Source organism: Dermochelys coriacea, chromosome 2 (genome assembly GCF_009764565.3).
Source record: "Dermochelys coriacea isolate rDerCor1 chromosome 2, rDerCor1.pri.v4, whole genome shotgun sequence".
Classification (NCBI taxonomy): domain Eukaryota; kingdom Metazoa; phylum Chordata; order Testudines; family Dermochelyidae; genus Dermochelys; species Dermochelys coriacea.
In genome coordinates this window covers 14,694,654-14,716,777 of record NC_050069.1, presented here as the reverse complement: position 1 = coordinate 14,716,777, position 22,124 = coordinate 14,694,654, and the positions used below count along the sequence as shown (strand labels likewise).

At 41.2% G+C, this 22,124-nt stretch overlaps 1 protein-coding gene across 3 annotated transcripts in view; it reads left to right on the top strand.

Moving 5' to 3' along the window:
* The window catches only part of KHDRBS3 (KH RNA binding domain containing, signal transduction associated 3), a 209,567-nt gene that overhangs the window by 1,011 nt on the left and 186,432 nt on the right, over positions 1 to 22,124 (top strand). The gene's annotated exons all lie outside the window — the stretch shown is intronic.

Genomic DNA, 22,124 nt, shown 5'->3' with positions numbered 1-22,124 from the left:
TAGGAGAAGGAAGCCCGACGAGTTTGTGCCAAGTAAGAGGAGGGGGAGGGAAAAAAAAAATGGCCCCGAGAAGAATGCACATTGTAATTCTTCTGCATGTCAGCAGACTGATGTAGTGAAGTTCCCTTAAATACCCAAATGATCTAAAGAGTAGGGTTTTTAGAAGGAAAATACAACCCTTTTAGTGAGCAGATAATGTAGGATTGTCAAACACGCTCACTTACCTTTTATTTGAACTAAAATGAATCCCGATATTTTCCTGGGTTACTTCTATTGGATTAGTGATGAACAGATGAAGATGTTCATTTAGGTTAATTACTGCAGTGTCTAAAAGGTTTATTATTCTTGATTCACTTCGAATATATAGGTTTTTTTTTTTTTTGGTTTGGCTTTTTTTCCTGTTTATATTCCTAATTGGGCTTGCTCTTGTGTTGAATGAACTAATGCTTTTTTTTTTTTTTTTATTATCTACTGTGCAGGCTGCTGTGAGAATCTGAATTATAGTGTGTGTGATCAGTGGCGTTAAGGAGGACTGGGGTTACAAAATCAGAGAATAAACAAAACAAAGTGTCATTTTAGTTACTCAGCAAAATAACATCCTATTAGCAGAATGAGAAGAATTGTTTAAGTCTGTATGCATAGGACATTTAGTCTCGATTCCAGATTTTTCGTGTTGCTTTGGGATTATTGAGCATTCACGTCTGTCAGTTTATGCTGCAAACAGTCTATAGTTGGGTTATGTATTAATCTATAGTGAGAATAGATTCAACTGCATGTGCATCGTTTATCTCAAAATAGCCTTACTTATTCCATAAAAAAATTGTTCTCCTGTTGAGAATGTTGGTTTGCCAGCAAACCTAAATAGAACAAATACGAACGTAATTTTTTCTTCAAGAAGTGGTCTGCAAACTAAGCTTTCCCACAGGAAGTCATGTACACCTTAGTAAGTAACTTCAGAAATTGGAACTAGCTCTTAAAATCAATGTTATGCAAAATTATAATTGCAGAAAATTCTGCTTTAGGCAATCTGCGATGATTGAAAAAAGTGACTTCTAAGCATCAAAGGCAATTGGCAACAGTAAATTGAAAAATAATTTGTTTTAAAATGCTCACTAGTATTTTCAGAAACGTCTATTGCCTGAATATTAAAGAAGAAAGTATAGTGTAAATTATGCGGTGTGTGTGTGTGTGTGTGTGTGTGTTCGGCTATAATTCCAGGGAAGTGTCTGAATGGTAAACTGCTTTATAATGGGTAGACGGCTTTAAAATATTCATAAAATGTGCTGAGCTAATATGGTACAAAATTCACAAATAGTAGTAATCCAGATTTATTACCAAATCAATTCACTAGTTAACTTTTTTTAAAATGAAAATCAAGTATGCACCTTGATCTCATTGCTGAAATTATTGGAAGGCTATACTGGTATTTGTTTCATTACGTTCATTGTTACATATCTAAGTTACAAATGTTGTTAGATTGGCATAGCTTGTTGAGTTGCAGTGTGCTAGGAAATTTCAAGACTAACAAGGTGTTGCTAAAATGGTCTGTAGCGTTGATTAATGCGCACAATCTCAATTGCAAAATGCAAATACCATGGGTTTTTTAGCTTGATACTCTAAAACAAGGCAAAGTTTATGCCCCAAAACCCAAACATCCCATGAGTGAAACACCAGACAATCTTATCTGAAGGAATTTTTTTGTAAAAAGTTTCCAATTAACTTAATTCCAATTAAGGTAAAATTATTTGAGAAGGGAAATCTTGGTGTAAATCAAGTTTTTTGATATTGTGAATAAGTATCTGTTAAATATGTGCTTTAAATTTTATTTTAATGGCTGATAGAAGTTGATTAAACTGACAACACTATATACTGTCCTCAAACATCATGACAGTTATTCCCTTTTCTGTTTGTTCGTTTGATCTTTAACTAATGTACTTAACTGTGGGTCTGAAGTTTGATGACAAAGTAAATTAACCAGAATTAATACCTAGGGCTTGCCCCTTAGTATGTTTGTTTTTTATTGAAAACCAGGGTCACATCTATTTATAATCCTGTTTCCTGGTACAGTAGTTCTAGTATCCATCTATCTATATACAGTTTCAGAGGTGCTCTTCTAGCTCATACAACTAAAACATGAATGGTGTTCTTGGTAGCATGTTTGTTAGTAACGTATCTTGTATTTGGGTAGATTTTTCTTCGGCTTCAGATTTAATTTCTGTGCCGTTAAGTCACAGACTTAGAAGTTTCACCCATTTATCTTTTGAAATGTAAGCTCCTAAAATAAAAGCATAGTAACAACCAAGTTACTGTTCCAACTTAAAATCAGGCTTCTGTAACCTTAACTACTTAAAATTACCTGAGTTGATGGCTGGCCTCGTAGACAGTTGTATAATCTAGTGTTTTGAAGCTGCTGCTGACTAAAATAAATGGACTGTATAGGGTATCTGCTAGTCTTAAAGTAATACTAAAAACATCCTATTTCAGTGACTTCAGAAGTTAATAACTCTTTAACATATTCTCCTCAATTTATAGCAGGCTATGATCTTCTTGGTAAAATGGAATATAACACTTTTTTTTAAATGTTTTCTTATTCTACCTGAACTTGTAATTTTGTGGTTTTTGTACTAAAGTTGAAAAGCTGAGTTAACTTCCCTTTCTTACAATTGTTCAAGAATTGGAAAATCTAAACATGCCACTATTTTTGCTCATTTGAAAGTAACAGTTTAATTCTTACCCATTCAGTAACACTACTTTCTCCTCCCCATCCCCCAATGGTGCAATAATCAAAATTGGTATTTGGATTGCAAAAATGAATTTTAAAAACTTTACAAATAACTAGTTTGTTTGTTAGTTTATTTTAACTCTTGCAGAATCAACAGCAAAGATTGTTGTCTTATGGTTACGCTCCACTGTGTGGAAAGGCAAACATATTTTGAAGAATAAAGCCAATTTTCCTAAAACTTACAGGATCACTTCTTGAGACTTATTGAGCAGCATCAGTCACAGTATTGGAAAAAATAACCAAAAAAGGTCAGAAGGGCTGAATTAAGTGCAATTTTTCCATACAAGAGCACAATAATATTAACAAATGTCTTGCCATGTTGAAATTGAGTATCAAGAGGGAATTGAGAAGCTGCCCTGTGCCCAGACTTTACATAACTGCCAATTATAGTCTCCACATGGAAATACACAACAGTATACTGAGATTTTTTTTCATCTGCCATTAGAAATCATAAACTATACAGAAAAATATGCATGCTTATATGCTTTCTTGGTCTGAAGGTTTAGTTACAGAACTCTGTAAACTACAGGGCATAATAAACATCGGGTCAGAGGGGGGAGAGAGGAACTCCTTTACCAGATAATTCTGAAATACTACAGAAAAACGAAGTTTAGTACTACTGTGTTTGCTTGGCAAAAAGCATTTGCTGGCATTGAGCATACTGATGGAATTGAAATGAGCACCTACATATTTGTTGCCTACCTACATACTTCATTGCTTGCTACTTTCAATTGCTATAGAGCAGTAATCTTCTCATATTGTTCCCCCAAAATGTGAGGCCTCCAATGGCTTTAATAGAATTTTCACCAATATAAATTGAAAAAAGGTTATTGTTGAAGTGCAGTGTTAAACGAGTATTGGAGCAATCCACTACTGCTTAAACTTGATAGAACAGTAGGGGTCCTTCTCCAGGAGGTAATGAGAATATATTGTCACAGTTCTTCTCTGAATCAGATGTTTGTTTTACTTTTCTACTTAAGCAAAACATATTAAACCCCCCCCCCCCCCGCCACCAAACAATCACCTTAATCAAAGGCATTAGATATAGCTTTCATCTTTAACCTTGTCATGGCAATAGCTTATCATGCAGAGGGAAGTGTTTAAAATCTCTGTAGCATAAGTGACTTGTCAGGCATCATACTAAATCTTTGCAGGTGTAACAATTTTAATATGCAATGGTTACATCTGCTCCTTACCTTATATGGAAACAGACTGAGCTGAAGACTGCAGTGGTAAGTTGCTCCTGGTTAAAATAAAATCTCTCTCTCTCTCTAGCAAAGCAATGCGCTTGAAGGTCTGAAGAATTATAGCAATTATTTTCTGAGGTGAGGGTGAACTTTCATAGCTGAATTTATCACCAGGTTTTTGTTTTATATCTGCTACTGGAAATACTACTTAAAGCTGTACAACTTGAATCTGTCTTTTAAGATTAGGTTGCCTAACTTGTTTTCTACCTCTGGACTTGTCACTACTGTCAAAAGTTCAACTACTTTTTCTTGGTGTAGAATTCAGTGCCCTTTATCAAGCACAGTGTTGTGCCTGCAAGGCTGACTGTTTGTTTGTCTTTCAGATTATACATAATATACATTTGCAAATCTAAATACTAGAGTGGCTGACATAATACCTATTAAATTGTTCCGTAGTTCAGTAACTAGGGCTTGTCTCTACTACAAAATTAAGTCGACTCTATCTAATTTGACCTAGAGTCTCCAAATTAATGAAGTCAATTGTGCAGTGCCACACCATGCTCATTATCTCGATGGAGTGGCGTCTTCACTAGCAGCATCTTCATCAATGCACAAAGCAGTGCATCATGGGTAGCTATCCCAAAGTGCAACTTGCCACACTGTTTTGGGAAGCTTGTACAGTGCCGAATGGGAACATTGCATCAGCATCCTATGATGCACTGTGCTCCCTCCCTCATATCAACAGCAAACAGTCCAGTGGTTTTCGTGCCTTAAAACTGCCGTGCTTATGCCATAATCCCAGAAGCATGGAGCCTGCTCAGTTGTGCTGTAAGCCATGGGGAGGCGGGGGGGACAATTCAGTTGCTGCTGGCAGTCACAGAGCAGCTGCATGCTGAGCACCGTTTCTGGTCCTGTGAAACAAGCATTGACTAGGTCTGCATCTTTTGCAGCTATGGGATGAGCAGTGGCTGCAGAACTTTCAAATGCAGAAGGTCACCTTCCAGGAACTTTGTGCAGAGCTTTCCCCTGCCCTGCAGTTCAGCAAACCAAAAATGAGAGCTGCTCTGACAGTGGAGAAGCGAGTGGCGATAGCTGTATTTGGAAGCTTACAACACGAGACTGGGCAGTGGGGAATCAATTTGAAGTAGGCAAATCAACTGTGGGAGTTGCTGTGCTCCAAATGTGCAGGGCCATTAATAGACTTCTGCTGCAAAGGGTAGTGAGTTTGGGAAATTTGCAGGACATAGTGGATGGTCTTCCCACGATGGGGTTCCCTAATTGCAGTGGGGCAATAGATGGCACGTATATCCCCATCTTGGCACCAGATCACATTGCCAAAGAGTACATAAACCAAAAGGAATACTTTTCACTGATCTTGCAAGCACTGGTGGATCACAGGGGGCATTTCACTGACATCAACATAGGATGGTCAGGAAAGGTTCATGACATGTGCATCTTTAGGAATTTGGGTCTGTTAAAAAAGCTGCAATCTGGGACTTTCTTTCCAGACCACAGAATTAACATTGATGTTGAGATGCTATAGTTATCCTGGGGGGAACCAGTCTACCCCTTGTTCCTATGGCTCATGAAGCCATACACTGGCTGCCTGGAGAGCAGTAACGAACAGTTCAATTATAGGCTCAGCAAGTGCAGAATGGTGGTTGAATGTGTCTTTGGTCATTTGAAAGGGTGCTGGAGAAGTTTACTAGCAAGGTTGGACCTTAGTGAGGGGAATATCCCCATGGTTATAGCTGTATGCTCCAGAATATCTCGGGGGGGGGGGGGGGGAAATTGAGACTGATCACATTGCAGCCATTTTTGAGCAGCCAGACACCACGGCAATAAGAAGAACACAGCAAGGGACACTGCATATCCTTGAGGTTTTGAAAAGCTGTTCCAGTAATGAGTCAGAGTAATGTGCGTTGCTTGTCTGCATTTTGCTTTCCTAAACCTCCACCTTGCTTGTATCACTGTACCTGTAAAGCCAACCCCCCACCCAAGCCCAGTGCTTCTACTCAATAAAGAACACTTATTTCTCAAATCCATTCTCTTTGTTTAAGAAGAGAGAGCCCAAGCCCGCCATGAGGGTGGGAGGGAGGGGGTTGGAAGGTCAGAAACATTTTCAGCTGTGTAACATAACACCACATTCTAGATCATCAAAAGTCTGTGAATGGGTGTCCTCTGTTCCTTGTACCCTCCCTGCCCGAGTTAAGTGAAGGGATAAGGGACATTTTACCCCCGCCTCATGGAGCGCTTGTGGGCGGGTGATTCTACACCAGGCTATGCTGGCTGGCTGTCCACAAGGGTCTGCAGAGGGACTCCACCCTCCTGCTTCTGTTCCTGTAGTTTAACCAGATTCCTCAACATGCTTGGTCCCTCATAATCCAAAGCATCTTATTCTGCTCTCCACACGCTCACTTATTGGATTCTTTCCTGCTAACTTCTCAGATGGTGAAATCCTCTGCTTTCAGCTCTGTCAGCAGCCCTAGAGGCATTCATTATCTCCGTGAAAATGTCCTCCCATGTTCTTTCTCCTCCTAATCACCAAAAGTCTGCTTTCAGGTGTTGATGACATGCCTAAGGACACACTTCCAGCTGTCAGGGGGAAGGAGGGGGGTCTAAAGGAGCCATTGTACATGAATAAAACGTTTCCATAGCAAGGCTGTTTTCATTTACAAACAAACTTATTACACTAGGTGCAAGCCATAACATAATCAGAATCCATAACTGTTCACTTTGCTGTCTTTTTTGCTGCTCCAATCACGGGTAGTATTGCCCTTCTCTCTCCCCCCCCCCCCAGGTTATGGGTGACTGCACTTTCAATGAAGTTTTCTGGCAGGCTCGTGTCAGGAGCCCAGGTAGCTAGTCAAACAATGGCCCTTTCCCATAGAACCATGGGAAGCTGTTTATGAAGGGGGCAGGGGCAAATGTTTTCATTTCCAAATCATGGAATCTCTCATGTGGGGCTCAAATCCCCTATCAGCCACTTTAAACTATTTGCTGATCCAGGTGGACCGCACTAAAGGCACATTAGTGGCCATGTGGTTTGGCAATCTGGAATGTGTGTGTGTGTGGCGGGATGGGTCTACATGTCATGTGTGTGGGTTTTTTTTTTTAACTCCCTCCCACCCATGTAAGAGCACTTTTAATGAGGACTTCACCTGTTTTCTCCTAGGTAACCCTATATTATATTCATCTCCTGAGGGTAACAGAGGTGGAAAGGAAGGAGATGCTGCAAGTGCTGGGTATAAACCCAGTCGTTGTGTACCACAATAATGCCAGCTGAATTAATTCAGGAGTTGGTTGGGGAAAGTGTCTACCGTGGTGGAAGAAATAAGACTGCCCTGCCCAGAAACCTTCTGCAAAGGATTGCAGAGTACCTCCATGAAAGTTTCCTAGAGAGCCTGGGAATCCTCCATGGATATCTCGATCCACATAAACAGTCTTTTGGGGGGGCAACCCTCTGCATAGCTGGAGCAGCCTCTTGTGAGCAGAGAACCACAGCACCTCGCTTTTTCTTCACAGTAAACATGTAATACCATTGAAAGTGTGTACCCCCTAAAGTTTAACTAGACTTTCATTGTAATTGTGTACTCGCCAGAGGTGCCTTCCCTGGCATCATGGTAAGCCACTGTGATGTCCTGCAACCCACAATGCTCCGGGGTTAAAAATATTTCCTGGTTCTTGGGGAGAATGGATCCACCACTCACCTATCTCCCATTCTCCTCCTCTTCCTCTACCATATCATTCTCCTCATTATCCCTAGACTCTCACACCTGTGAGGTGTCCACATTGCTTGTGGGGGGTGCTTGTAGGGTCACCCCCCAAGAATCACATGCAGCTCATTGTAGAACCAGCATGTGTGGAGTTCAGCACCAGAACTGTTCATCTGGTACACCTGCTGAAGTTTTTATTTTCATACAGTACTGCTGTGTCAGCATGTAGCCCTTCTCCCCCATTCCATGAGTGATCTTTGCATAGGTATCAATGTTTCTTCTGCTGGATTGGAGCTTTGCCTGCACAGACTCTCTTCTTTCCACATAGTGATGAGATCTACCACCTCCTGTGCAGGCCAGGCTGAGGCACATTTTAGGTGTGTAGTCTCCACAATCAGCTGTGCTCAAGCTGGCATGCTCCCAGTGCTAATCAAACAGGAAATGGGAAATCAAAAGTTCCGGTGCTTTAGCAGGGGAGGGGCTGTTTTCTGTGTACCTGGCTGCAGTGCAGCAGAGTTGAGAATCGTCTCCAGAGCGGTCACAGATGAGCATTAGGGATACCACCTGGAGGCCAATTAAGTCAAATTAGACAACACTATGTCTGCACTGCCTCACAGTCGGCCCATGAAAATCGAACTAAGCGCTATGCCCCTTGCAGAGGTGGATTACAGAAGTCCATGTCAGAGGCAACTTAGGTTGACATAAAGGACCCGGTAGTGTAAACACATACATTAACAGTTTGACTTAAAGCAGCTTCCTTCAACCTAACTCAGTAGTGTTAGGACCAGACCAGGCTGTGAACACACAGAATGCTGAAAAAGGTTGGAAAGGGAAGGATTTCTGTTTAAAATAATGGAGAGAAATGAGGATAGGATCTGCCGTTCTCTAGTTATGTATGTTAGCCCTTGTGAATGCCTGTTGAAATGTGTTAAGATCAAATTAAAGAAATTAATAGAAATAAAACCTGTTAATCACATTTCATTTGTAGTTGCTCATTACAGAAGGCATATGGGAACCTTACACCTGCCCCTCACCCTCAAAAGAAACATTCTCAACCCATACCATCCACTAAGGCCCATGTACTGTATTTAGGTTAAATGCTTGGAATAGAAGAACCATATAAATGTAAAAGCATTAGAGATGCAAACATTAACTAAAAGGAAATACAGATTCCAGGTTATTGCAGAAAGATGTAATATATTTTACTTTTATGTATGTTGAAGGGAAGAGGTTCACAGATGCAAGTTCATGACACAAGACCCTGTCTCTCATCCTGTACAGAGTAGTTGAATTAGTTTGCAGTTCCACTCTTACTGATTTCCATTGACATGGCCAGATATAAGGCAGCAATAGACCTTTTCCTCAGGAGAGGCTGTTTTTTGTATATTAACTTTTTTTTTTTTGATCCATTTTATTGAATGGGCAGCTAGTACTGATCACAGAACAGGCCTGCTGGTTCTTATGTACAAATTACTTGGAGTAACAATGAAATAAAACAATTAAAGATCTTGTGAACTAAACTTTGTCCCCAAAATATTTCAGGGATAAAGTAAGCTACTGACTTATTCAATTGATTTCCTCCACAAATGGTAAGTAGTACTGATTAATTTTATTGTGCTGTTAAAGAATTGAGTGTTTGAAGCTGTAATTAATAAATTAGTTTTATTTTGTAAACAGTGACTGCATTTCTCAAAGCATCTGCATCTTCAGTCAGGTTTCTTCAACAAAAGTCTGCAGTATACTGTACTTACTAAGAATTTGTAACTTTTATACATTGTGACAGGGTCGGGCCGGACGGCTACAGGAGAGTAATAGAAGGCAGATATATTAGCCCCAGGTTAAGTAGGTCTCTTTTCTCTGGGTAAGGGAACAACCAGGAACCTTCTGTAGACAGTTAAGACAGACAGGCTGATTAGAACACTTGCAGCCAATCAAGAAGCTGCTAGAATCAATTAAGGTAGGCTAATCAGGGCATCTGGGCTTAATAAGGAGCTCACTTTGGTTTGTGGTGCATGTGTGAGGAGCTGGGAGCAAGAGGCACTAGGAGCTGAGAGTGAGAACGCAAACTGTTGGAGGACTGAGGCGTACAAGTATTATCAGACACCAGGAGGAAGGTCCTATGGTGAGGATAAAGAAGGTGTTGGGAGGAGGCTATGGGAAAGAAGCCCAGTGAGTTGTAGCTGTCACACAGCTGTTCCAAGAGGCACTCTAGACAGCTGCATTCCACAGGGCCCTGGGCCGGAACCCAGAATAGAGGGCGGGCCTGGGTCCCTCCCAACTCCTGGTCAGACACAGGAGGAGTTGACCTGGACTGTGGGCTCATGAAAATGGCCAAACTGCGTGCTGCTATGAAGCTCCAAGGTGAGCAAATCCCCCAATAAGCGCAAGTTCTACCAAGGTAGAGGAGGAACTTTGTCACAACATGGAATATGCCATAATCTTTCAATGTTCAGGGACTCCTTTAAAGGTGTGTTTCTGGTTAGAAGACTGTGAAGTGACATTCATATTTTATTTGATGTAAATATCTTTGGTAGTGAATTGTTTGTGTGGGGATTGGGAGTGCGACAGGGTCAGGGGATGATGATGATCTCTCCTTAAACCTTCATTCTGTGGCCACTGTTTAACCTGCATAACCTCTAATCTTTCATCTGCTATCACAGTGTCTTTCTTTTGACCTGAGAAGGAGGGACAGTACAGATTTGTATAAGTGTTTCTTCTGAGTGGCTATCAAATTGCTTCATAAGAGTAGACATTTTGTAACTAAAAATGTAGATAAAGAAAATTCCTCGGAGATGACAGTAAGTTAATAAGATGTATCAAACCATTCACGGGCTGTATGCTTAGTCTACTCAGTTGAAAATAATTGATCCATAACGAGAAGAGGCTTGTTTAAGCCTATGAGTCACTCTGAGTAAATTGTCCTCCCCAGAAGTGACTTAGAAAATAATGTCTTTGGGAATAGGCAATGATTTTCTTGATGGAATAATGATCATGGCAAAAGAATGAAAGCGCCACATGTAACAGTGCTTTTGTGGGTCACAACTGAGAACACCGAATTCAGGACAAACTGCTGAGAAATAAGGCAGATAACCACCAGTTTGGGGTGTATTCCTCTATAAGATACCAAATCAGCAACAAAAAAACTTCTGTCTCACCACACTGACTAAAAAAAAGTTTATAAAAGCAGTTTTCTTAGGTATTCCAGTCCTTTTATCACACCCCAAAACACTGGATTTAAAGATGAGTGGTTCTTTACAACCAGCCTCATTAAATAAAAGGTTCTTCTGATCCCAAAGGATCAGCCACACACCCAGGTAAATATATATCTCAGATCTTACCCCAAAATCAAACTCTTGCCAATCCTTTAGTGTCTAAAATCTAAAGGTTTATTCATTAAAAGTTGGTTAAAGGAATCAAATACATACGAAGTTCTTGGCTCAGACTTGTAGCAGTGATGGAATAAACTGCTGGTCTAAGTCTCTGGTTACTTCCAAATCATTGGAAGGACATCAGTCCCTTGGTTAGAGTGCTCCCATTAGTATAAGTCCAGAGGTTTGAGCAGGAAAGAGGCAAAACGAAGGTGTTTCCAGGACCTTTTTATTGCTTCTGCCATGGTGAGGGAAACCCATTGTTTCAATCAAAGCCCTCAGCACAGCTAGTGGAAAATTACAGGTAAAAAGATGGGAGTTTGGAGTCACATGGGCAAGTCACCTGTCTGTGCCTGATTTTTGCTTAGTCATGGCAGGAAGCCATTACCTATACTTCAGATGTAACAGCCACAGGAAGGTCCATTCAGGTTAGATGGGCATCTCCAGTGGCTCATTGTGAGTTAAGTGTCCTTTTGATGGACCACTCAATGTGAATAGGTTTCAGAGTAGCAGCCGTGTTAGTCTGTATTCGCAAAAAGAAAAGCAGTACTTGTGGCACCTTAGAGACTAACAAATTTATTAGATCATAAGCTTTCGTGAGCTACAGCTCACTTCATCGGATGCAATGTGAATAGTCTCTCCAAGATGTGCTGGCTAACTACCTTGTGGGCGTTACCCCAGGAGCAAACATTTGAAATCCAGGTATAGATCCAGTACTCATCGTTTTTGTATTTTAAGTTATACATGCATACAAATAGTATAATCGTATTCAGCAAATCATAACCTTTCCATAGACATCTTACATGCCACATTTTGTAAAAGATTTGTTGCAAATATATAACCATGGTTGTAACAATGATCTATATGGTCCTACGTTAACCAGATAATGTCAGACCATAGAAAGGTTCATGCAAAAGTAGATTGGTTAGCAGATTTTATGGCAAATAGAATTAGCTATATGACTGGACATGGTTTTCTAGAAGCTTCACAAAAAACAAATAACTAAGTTGCTTTAGTTCTTTCTTTCCCCCTCTCCTTATTACTGCAGTAGTAGGCAATGGGACGGCAGATACATTAGAAATCATTTAGTGTTTGAATACTGCTCCTCACCCACTCATAGGCCTTATACCTGCAATAAATAAGACTTCACTGGTTAAAACTTTCATTAATAGGATTGGTTGTATAGTTCGGCATTTCTTGAAAAGACTGGTTTTGTGATCCCTTCCCAATAAAACTGGGTTTTGAATAACTATATGAAACTTCTAAGAACCTTAAATGTCAAATTTGTGGACTCTGTACTTTTGAAGCTAACATGAGTCAAATACTTTATGTAGCAAGTAGTTAACAGGGATGCTGTAAAATACAGCTTAAGCTAATCGCACTGTGCTTCACCCTGGGCTCCTCTGCTCTGAAGCATGACTCCAGCCTGCAGCCACTCACTGATCTCATCTAGTCTAAACTGACTTCTAATTCAGTTGCACACTTACTTTGGCAGTCAATGACAGTGATCAAATATAAAGGTTTCAAATTTTAAATTGATATGGTTTGTCACTTCTAATCCTCATTAACATCAGCCACGCAATTTAAAACTGTAACCTTCTGAGCACTTTACTGGAGAATTCAGTAAGAAGGTCAGAGTACTGATCATCTGCTCTTATGTCCTGGTCTTGTTTGACTTGCATGTACTCCTAAATTCTACATAGGCAACCTTTTTTATGCCCTCTCTGTAATTTCCCCCCCCCCCTACTGTGGGGGGTGTGTGTGGTGTTTTTCTTGTTTTTTTTTTATTATTATTATTCAAGTCAAGATATTAAACTCCTTTGTCCCTTTTATATGGAAGAGCTAAGTATCAAGGTTGGGGGTAAGGAAGCCCCTTTTGTAAAGCATCTGACTTTGTATTGCATGGCATTCTGATTTTTTAAATCACTATGCAATATTGCAGCACATGGTAAATGGATTAAGAATGTGCTATATGAGACATCTCAAGGTAGTTATCTGAGGAATCATTGAAGGGTGATGTTTCTAGTGGGGTACATAAACTAGAAGTAAATCTAAAATCACTCCTTATAAAACTTGTGGATGATGCACAGACTGGTCGAATGGTAAATTAATGAGGAGAGGTCAGTTGTATGAGCAGTTATTCTCAAACTTATTTGATTGTGTTCCCCTTCTTTGTATCTATCATAGTTTACACCCTCTCATACAAGTCCATATACCAATTTTAAAAAACAACCCATATAAATCTCACTACATATTAAAAACAGTAAAGTATTGATTCAAACAGAGCAAATTATCCACTGTAATAAGAGCAAAAGCAAAACTCAATTGTGGTCAGTGTTTACAATTAAATATGCACACAAATCCGTCAAAATACACAGTGCCATCTCGAGTCTAATGCACAGTGCCATCTGAGGACCAGATATATCTGGAGGTATCCAATTTTTCTAATTTTTCATTGATGTGGGTAAAATGTAGGCAGTAAGTTTTCTCTTCCCCAAATGTTCTCATGTCACTCCCCAGAATACATTCTGTGTGCCCTCAGGGGGACTCACACCCCAGTTTAAGAACCTCTGGTATAGAGTGAGCTGGATTGCTTGGTAATCTGTGTCCATTCAAACAAAATGTATTTTAATACAGCCAAGTGCAAAGTTATACATCTAGGAACAGGGAAGGCAGCCCAAACCTACAGACTGCAGGATTACATCCTGGACAGCAGTGATTCTTAAAAGGACTTGGGGGCGGTGGGCAATCAACTAAATTGTGTGATGTGACAATAAGGGCTATTGTGATCCTTGGATGAATAAACAAAGGGATTAGAAGTAGGGAGGTGATTCTCTGTATATGGCAATGGTGGAAAAAATACTGGAATACTGTGAAGGTTCTGGTTTTCACATTTTAAGAAGAATGTTGAAAAATGAGAGTGCGCAGAGGAGCCACAAAATTTGTGGTCTGAAGAATATGCTTTGCGGTGAGATTTAGAGTTCAATCTCTTTAATTTATCAAAGAGTATTGAGAGATGACTGATTCAAGGGTGTACTTATACCTTCACAAGTAGAAAGTATTGGGTGCTAAAGAGTCATTTAATCTGTCAGAGAAAGATAACCGGAATCAGTGTCTGGAAGATGAAGCCAAACAAATTCAAATTGGAAATAAGGCACAGATTTGTAATAGGGAAGGTGGTCACCCATTGGCACAAACTACTAAGGGAAGTGGTGGATTCTCTATCCACTTCTATTAAGACCGTGCTTTTCTAGAATGTATGCTTTAGTCAACTAGGTTATCTGGCTCAATACAAGGGTAACTGGGTGAAGCATGATGGTCTTTGATGTATAGGAGTTCAGACTATATGATCTCCAAGGAAAGGAGCAGGCCATGAAGACTGGGGTAGGAAGAGGAGGAAGGGAACAGATATCCATGTACTGTAACTTGTAAGAGACTAAAACACAATTTTCTTTCAGCAGTGGGGTGTCTCACTGGTTACGTAATGTGCTGTTTTTCGTTGCATAGATTCCCCTTTCAGATCCGTCCCTTTAAATAGAACTTTTCATGTATGCTATTCTCCTTGTTGCTCGCTTTCCATTGCTCGTCTTTTGTCTCACCTTTTCTTTTTTCTTTTTTTTTTTGTCAAGTATAAAATTAATAGGAAACTGGGAAGTTAAGTGAGTTTTGCTTCACCTATTATTCTCCACTTCCAGTTGCTGCTATATCTCTGGCTGCTTTCCATCTCTTGCATTTGATATCTTTATCAGATTTTCAGCTTCAGCTAGCAGCTCACCAAGAGCAAACCTACAAGGCAGCAAACAAATTCCAATCTAACATTAGTGGTTGGTAAATCTTTTTATCTTTCTTGGTGAGCATATAGGAAGTTTTTATACAACTCATGGGAGGATTTTTCCTTCCTTGGTTTTCTTTTTATAGAGAAATTCCATCTATGAAACCTTTGGCTAAAAACTTTTCAATAAATTCTTGCTGTTGTGTGTACATTCATATGAAGCTTTGTATCAATTTTCTTTGGGGTTATCTTCTTTTCTCCACAATGGAAATATTGGTATGATGGAGTGACAGTGATGACTTGCGGCTGCCCCTGAATCCTTTAAGATTCTATATACCCCCTCAATTTCAGTGAGAATTTCTCTCATTTTAACCTATTTAAATCATACAGCAAGAGGAACTGTGAATAGGAAAAATACCTCTTAGAAAAAATGTGGGAGACGTGTATGAGCTACACATACAGCCCCCCCCCACCCTTTTTGTTTGGATGACTCCTGCTACAATTAGTCCAGTACTCATGGGCTTTCTGCATTCATTCTGTGCTTTGGGATGCATCTCTTACCTCTCCCACTCAATAGAAATGCTGGTAACAATTGTCTTGGGTGATTTGGGGAAAGTTTAAAGCAGCTACTTTGGATCAGAGGTTCTCATCCTGTGGTCCGCAAGCTCCATTTAGGCACTCTGTGGATAGTTCCCTCTAAGGTGCACACCTGGGCAGCTGCACATGAGAGAATGAAGGGCCACCCACCTTATTAGTGGAGGCCTGCAGGCGTGGCTCCACTAATTAGGTGCTTGGACCCTGAAGAAGATGAACATGTAAGATGAGTTGGTGGCCTGGGGGTTGGTGGGAGGGGTCAGAGTGGGGTGGAGGGAATTTGGGATGTGCAGGGCTGCGGCAGCCAGAGAAAGAGGAGACTTTTCCCAGCCCCAGGGCTGCAGCTGCTGGGGAGAGGCTGTCCTCCTTTCCAGCCTCAGCTCTGTGGCTGCTCTGGCAGGGGAGAGGCCCCAGCTCAGGGGCTGCTGTGGCAGAGGAGAGAGGGCATATCCATCGCATTAGAAAAGTAAGGCTACTGATATTAAAATATGAGTTGTGTGCTTTTATTTGTAGAACAAAAAAGCTAATGTTTTTTTTAATATATAGCGCTTTTATCCAAAGCGCTTTACAAGAGTTAGCTAATGGTACGAACATTTGGAAAGATCATTAAGACTCTCAGCAATTTTCAAGTGGTCCACAAAACAAAAGTTTGAGAACCGCTCCTTTAGATGTTCACAGCCAATTTCTCTCCTGCAGCTTCTTCCAGATAATACTGAACACAGTTGCAAGATCAAGAAACGTGTCAGAGATGAAGGAAATATCTCAACTGTAGGAACTTCAGACTGCTTCTATAACTTTCCTTTTGCCTAAATGGTGCTAGGAGGACAAACATATTGATTAGTGATTCCTCTCTTCATTGCATCCGATGATGTGAGTTGTAGCTCACGAAAGCTTATGCTCAAATAAATTTGTTAGTCTCTAAGGTGCCACAAGTACTCCTTTTCTCTCCTCATTTGTATCTTGACTGCTGTTCCTAGGGGTCAACTTCTTATGGTAAGGGGAAGTGAAGCAACCACAAAAATGCGGGAGGATGATTGATATCTAGCAGCAATATGCCATTTTAAACCCAATGTTCAGCTGATAATGAGACATAGGATTTGAAGACTGGCTGGCATTTTCATTTACCTCTGTTTTCTCTTGTTCTCTCTCCTCTCCATTGGTGGTGGTGGTAAGTGTCTCCTAGCAGGACTGAACGTTTTCATAAATGTCTGTACTCCTGCAGCACTCAGTGCCTGCTGTTTAACCACCCATTGCAAAACCTCTGTGTAGCTGAGGGTATCACTCAGTCTGGCTATGTCAGGGGAAGAGCAGTATGTAATGTCCACAATGAGATCTTCTTTAGGGCAACTTGGTCTCAGGTCAAGTATATACTGATTGCTTTCACAGTTATTTTAGACTTATCCAGCATGCTTTTGGATGAAGAGTTCTCCAGTCTGCTCTTGGTCTTCTGCAAGAATAGTCCTTGAAAGCGCCTGTTAAGTGTTTTCAGTTCCTCTCAGGATCTAGATTTTGGAGTCTGTTTGTTGTTGTTTGCTACTTTCTCTTGGGTTTAATTTTGTTCCTTCCTGGACAACCTTTTTTGAGACCATTTTTGGATATTGTTTGTTTGTTCAGTAGAGGGAATTTGGTAGAGCCGGTATGTAGCTCGAGTACCAGAAGCATGCCAGCCGGGGGGAGCTGGCATTAAGCCTGACCAGAGAATCAGAAAGATATTGTCTACCTCCTGATGTGTGTAACAAAGGCAGAAACCCCATCAGTACTGGACAAGAGATTTAGCAGATAGTTAGCAAAGAAAAAACTATAGGGAATTAATTTTGCTTTTAATGAGGAAATCTGGGAGCTATTGCTGTGGAAACTGAAGACAATTGTTCAATATATTTAGAGCATTTCTTCATGCTTAACTTGTAATAGTTTAGTGACTTATAGGGTGAGATGTATTAAGAGAGATGATGCCCTTGGAGAACTTTTTTGCATTCCTTCCTTTTGGCCCCCCTCCTTGACATGCTTATTAGAGGAACATTTTTTGGTCAACTTTTGAATCTGGGGTCTTAATTTTAAATTAAAACATATGGGAGAGGCTTTTCAGGTATAAGTGGTGTGACAGGATCGGGCCAGATAGCTATAGGAGAGTAATAAAAGGCAGATATATTAGCCCCAGGCTAAGTAGGTCCCTTTTCCCTGGGTAAGGTAACAGGGAAGGTTCCAGAACAATCAGGAACCTTCTGGAGACAATTGAGACAGGCTGATTAAACACCTGCAGTCAATCAAGAAGCTGCTAGAATCAATTAAGGCTAATCAGGGCACCTGGGTTTTAAAAAGGAGCTCACTTCAGTTTGTGATGCACGTGTAAGGAGCTGGGAGCAAGAGGCACTAGGAGCTGAGAGTGAGAACGCGGACTGTTGGAGGACTGAGGTGTACAAGCATTATCGGATGCCAGGAGGAAGGTCCTATGGTGAGGATAAAGAAGGTGTTGGGAGGAGGCCATGGGGAAGTCGCCCAGGGAGTTGTATTTGTCACACAGCTGTTCCAGGAGGCACTCTCGACAGCTGCATTCCACAGGGCCCTGGGCTGGAACCTGGAGTAGAGGGCGGGCCCGGGTTCCCCCCAAATCCTCCCAACTCCTGGTCAGACACAGGAGGAGTTGACCTGGACTGTGGGTTCAGAAAAATGGCCAAACTGAGTTTTGCCGTGAAGCTCCAAGGCGATCAAATCCGCCAATAAGCGCAAGACCCACCAAGGTAGAGCAGGAACTTTGTCACAGTGGCTACACACTGTATGAATATGAAAGATGCCAAAGTTAAAACTGGTTTCAGAGTAGCAGCCATGTTAGTCTGTATTTGTAAAAAAGAAAAGGAGTACTTGTGGCACCTTAGAGACTAACACATTTATTTGAGCATAAGCTTTCGTGAACTACAGCTCACTTCATCGGATGCATTGAATGCATTGAATTTAACTGATTTGCCCCACAACCACTACTAAATTTCAGTCTGCCTTCTCTACCACCTTACTTCACGTAGGCTAGCTAGGTATCTATCTCAGTTGCTCTCATTAGAGTTGGTATCCTTTGGTGGGAAGCTCAGACTTAACGATAGAATGAGCATCACAACTGAGACTAGATCACCTTATCTCTAGAGTTGGGGTTTCCGGATATAGTTGGGGCATGTTGGTTGAAGTTAATATTGCTTCTGTGTATGCTTCTGTGGATCTAGGACTTCATTTTCTAAGGCGATCGATCCCATTTGATATTAACCGAATGAACTTTTAAAAGAGAAGCACTGCACCAAACTGTACCTAGTAGTGGAGGTGATTTTTGTGTTTTCTTTTCTTTTAGATTCTAAGTGTGTGACAGATGTGGCAATTTCCTGCAGTATCCTTAAGAGACCTTATTGAATGAAGTTTTTCCTCTTTGGGGCCATTGTATTAAATCAGTAGCCTATTTATTATTGTGGTCCAGGATTGTGCATATCCCTTGATGTGAGACCTGGAGAGTCAAAGGACTATATTCAACAATTTGCCAGACAAGAATGGACTATTGGTACAAAAAGTGTTAAGTGCTTTTCCTGAGGAATATCTAAGGGGAAGTGAATGCAAATTTCCTGTCTATGCAAAAGCCCAGCTTTTTGAAGCTATGCTTTCAGGCGTTGGCCTTTGATCTCAGCAACATAACTGTTGTTCAACAGACAAAGGCCCAAGCTCTCTAAAGGAATGAATGAGCTATTCATGGTAGTTTTGGGGTCTGAATCTGAGACAGTTGTGACCTTTTAACCATGGAGAAAACCCAGTTGTGTGTTTTGAAGGACTAACACCTAATGGAGCCTGAGGTTGAAGTTGGGATCATAGAGATGTAGAAAAATATTTGTCCCATCTATTTAGTAAATCATCAGATTCATAATAGAATTGTAGTACTGGAAGGAATCTCGGTAGGTCATCTAGTTCAGTCCCCAGCACTCGTGGCAGGACTAAGTATTAGCTAGACCATCCCTGACATACGTTTGTCTAAACTGCTCTTAAAAATATCCAGTGATGGAGATTCCACAACCTCCTTAGGCAATTTATTCCAGTAATTATCTACACTGACAGTTAAGACGTTTTTCCTAATATCCAATCTAAACTGCCCTTACTGCAATTTAAGCCAATTGCTTCTTGTTCTCCTTAACCACTGAGAAGAAAATTTTTCTCCTTTTTCCTTGTAATAACTTTTTACGTACTTGAAAACTGTCATGTGCCTTCTCAATCTTCTCTTCTCCAGACTAAACAAACCCAATTTTTTTCAGTCTTCCCTCAGAAGTAATTTTTTTCCTAAACCTTTTAATTGTTGTTGTTGCTTTTCTCTAGACTTCTCCAGTTTGTCCACATCATTACTGAAATGTGGCACCTAGAACTTGACACAATACTCCAGTTGAGACCTAATCTGCGTGGAGTAGTGCAGAAGAATTGCTTCTCATGTCTTGCTTTCAGCACTCCTGCTCATACATCCCAGAATGATGTTCACTTTTTTTGCAGTAGTGTTACTCTTGACTCCTACTTAGCTTGTGAACCACGATGACCCCAGATCCCTTCTCCAGTACTCCTTCTTAGGCAATCATTTTCCATTTTGTATGTGTGCAACTGATAGTTCCTCCCTAAATGGAGTACTTTGTGTTTCTCTATTGAATTTCATCCTATTTACTTCAGACCCTTTCTCCAGTTTGTCCAGATCATTTTGAATTTTAAGTCTATGTGCCAAAGCACTCACAACCCCTCTTAGCTTGATATCATCTGCAAACTTTATAAGTGTAGTCTTTGTGCCATTCGCTAAATCATTGATTAAGATATTAAACAGAATAGGAAGCAGAACTAATCCCTGTGGGATTCCACTTGATATGCCCTTTTAACTTGACTCTGAACCACTGATAACTACTCTCTGGGAATGGTTTTCCAGCCAGTTATGCACCCATCTTATAGTAGCTCCATCTAGGTTCTATTTCCGTAATTTTGTTTGAGAGGAAGCAGTGTTTAAAAACCTTACTTGAAGTCAAGATATATCACATCTACCACTCTTTTTTTTTTTTTTTCTCTCTCACCCTCTTTTCCCCCCCCCCCCCCATTCTCCCCGGCTTGTTACCCTGTGTAAGAAAGCTGTTAGGTTGGTTTGTCATGATTTCATAGAATCATAGAATCATAGAATATCAGGGTTGGAAGGGACCCCAGAAGGTCATCTAGTCCAACCCCCTGCTCAAAGCAGGACCAAGTCCCAGTTAAATCATCCCAGCCAGGGCTTTGTCAAGCCTGACCTTAAAAACCTCTAAGGAAGGAGATTCTACCACCTCCCTAGGTAATGCATTCCAGTGTTTCACCACCCTCTTAGTGAAAAAGTTTTTCCTAATATCCAATCTAAACCTCCCCCATTGCAACTTGAGACCATTACTCCTCGTTCTGTCATCTGCTACCATTGAGAACAGTCTAGAGCCATCCTCTTTGAAACCCCCTTTCAGGTAGTTGAAAGCAGCTATCAAATCCCCCCTCATTCTTCTCTTCTGCAGACTAAACAATCCCAGCTCCCTCAGCCTCTCCTCATAAGTCATGTGCTCTAGACCCCTAATCATTTTTGTTGCCCTTCGTTGTACTCTTTCCAATTTATCCACATCCTTCCTGTAGTGTGGGGCCCAAAACTGGACACAGTACTCCAGATGAGGCCTCACCAGTGTCGAATAGAGGGGAACGATCACGTCCCTCGATCTGCTCGCTATGCCCCTACTTATACAACCCAAAATGCCATTGGCCTTCTTGGCAACAAGGGCACACTGCTGACTCATATCCAGCTTCTCGTCCACTGTCACCCCTAGGTCCTTTTCCCGCAGAACTGCTGCCGAGCCATTCGGTCCCTAGTCTGTAGCGGTGCATTGGATTCTTCCATCCTAAGTGCAGGACCCTGCACTTATCCTTATTGAACCTCATTAGATTTCTTTTGGCCCAATCCTCCAATTTGTCTAGGTCCTTCTGTATCCTATCCCTCCCCTCCAGCGTATCTACCACTCCTCCCAGTTTAGTATCATCCGCAAATTTGCTGAGAGTGCAATCCACACCATCCTCCAGATCATTTATGAAGATATTGAACAAAACGGGCCCCAGGACCGACCCCTGGGGCACTCCACTTGACACCGGCTGCCAACTAGACATGGAGCCATTGATCACTACCCGTTGAGTCCGACAATCTAGCCAGCTTTCTACCCACCTTATAGTGCATTCATCCAGCCCATACTTCCTTAACTTGCTGACAAGAATGCTGTGGGAGACCGTGTCAAAAGCTTTGCTAAAGTCAAGAAACAATACATCCACTGCTTTCCCTTCATCCACAGAACCAGTAATCTCATCATAAAAGGCGATTAGATTAGTCAGGCATGACCTTCCCTTGGTGAATCCATGCTGACTGTTCCTGATCACTTTCCTCTCCTCTAAGTGCTTCAGGATTGATTCTTTGAGGACCTGCTCCATGATTTTTCCAGGGACTGAGGTGAGGCTGACCGGCCTGTAGTTCCCAGGATCCTCCTCCTTCCCTTTTTTAAAGATGGGCACTACATTAGCCTTTTTCCAGTCATCCGGGACTTCCCCCGTTCGCCACGAGTTTTCAAAGATAATGGCCAAGGGCTCTGCAATCACAGCCGCCAATTCCCTCAGCACTCTCGGATGCAATTCGTCCGGCCCCATGGACTTGTGCACGTCCAG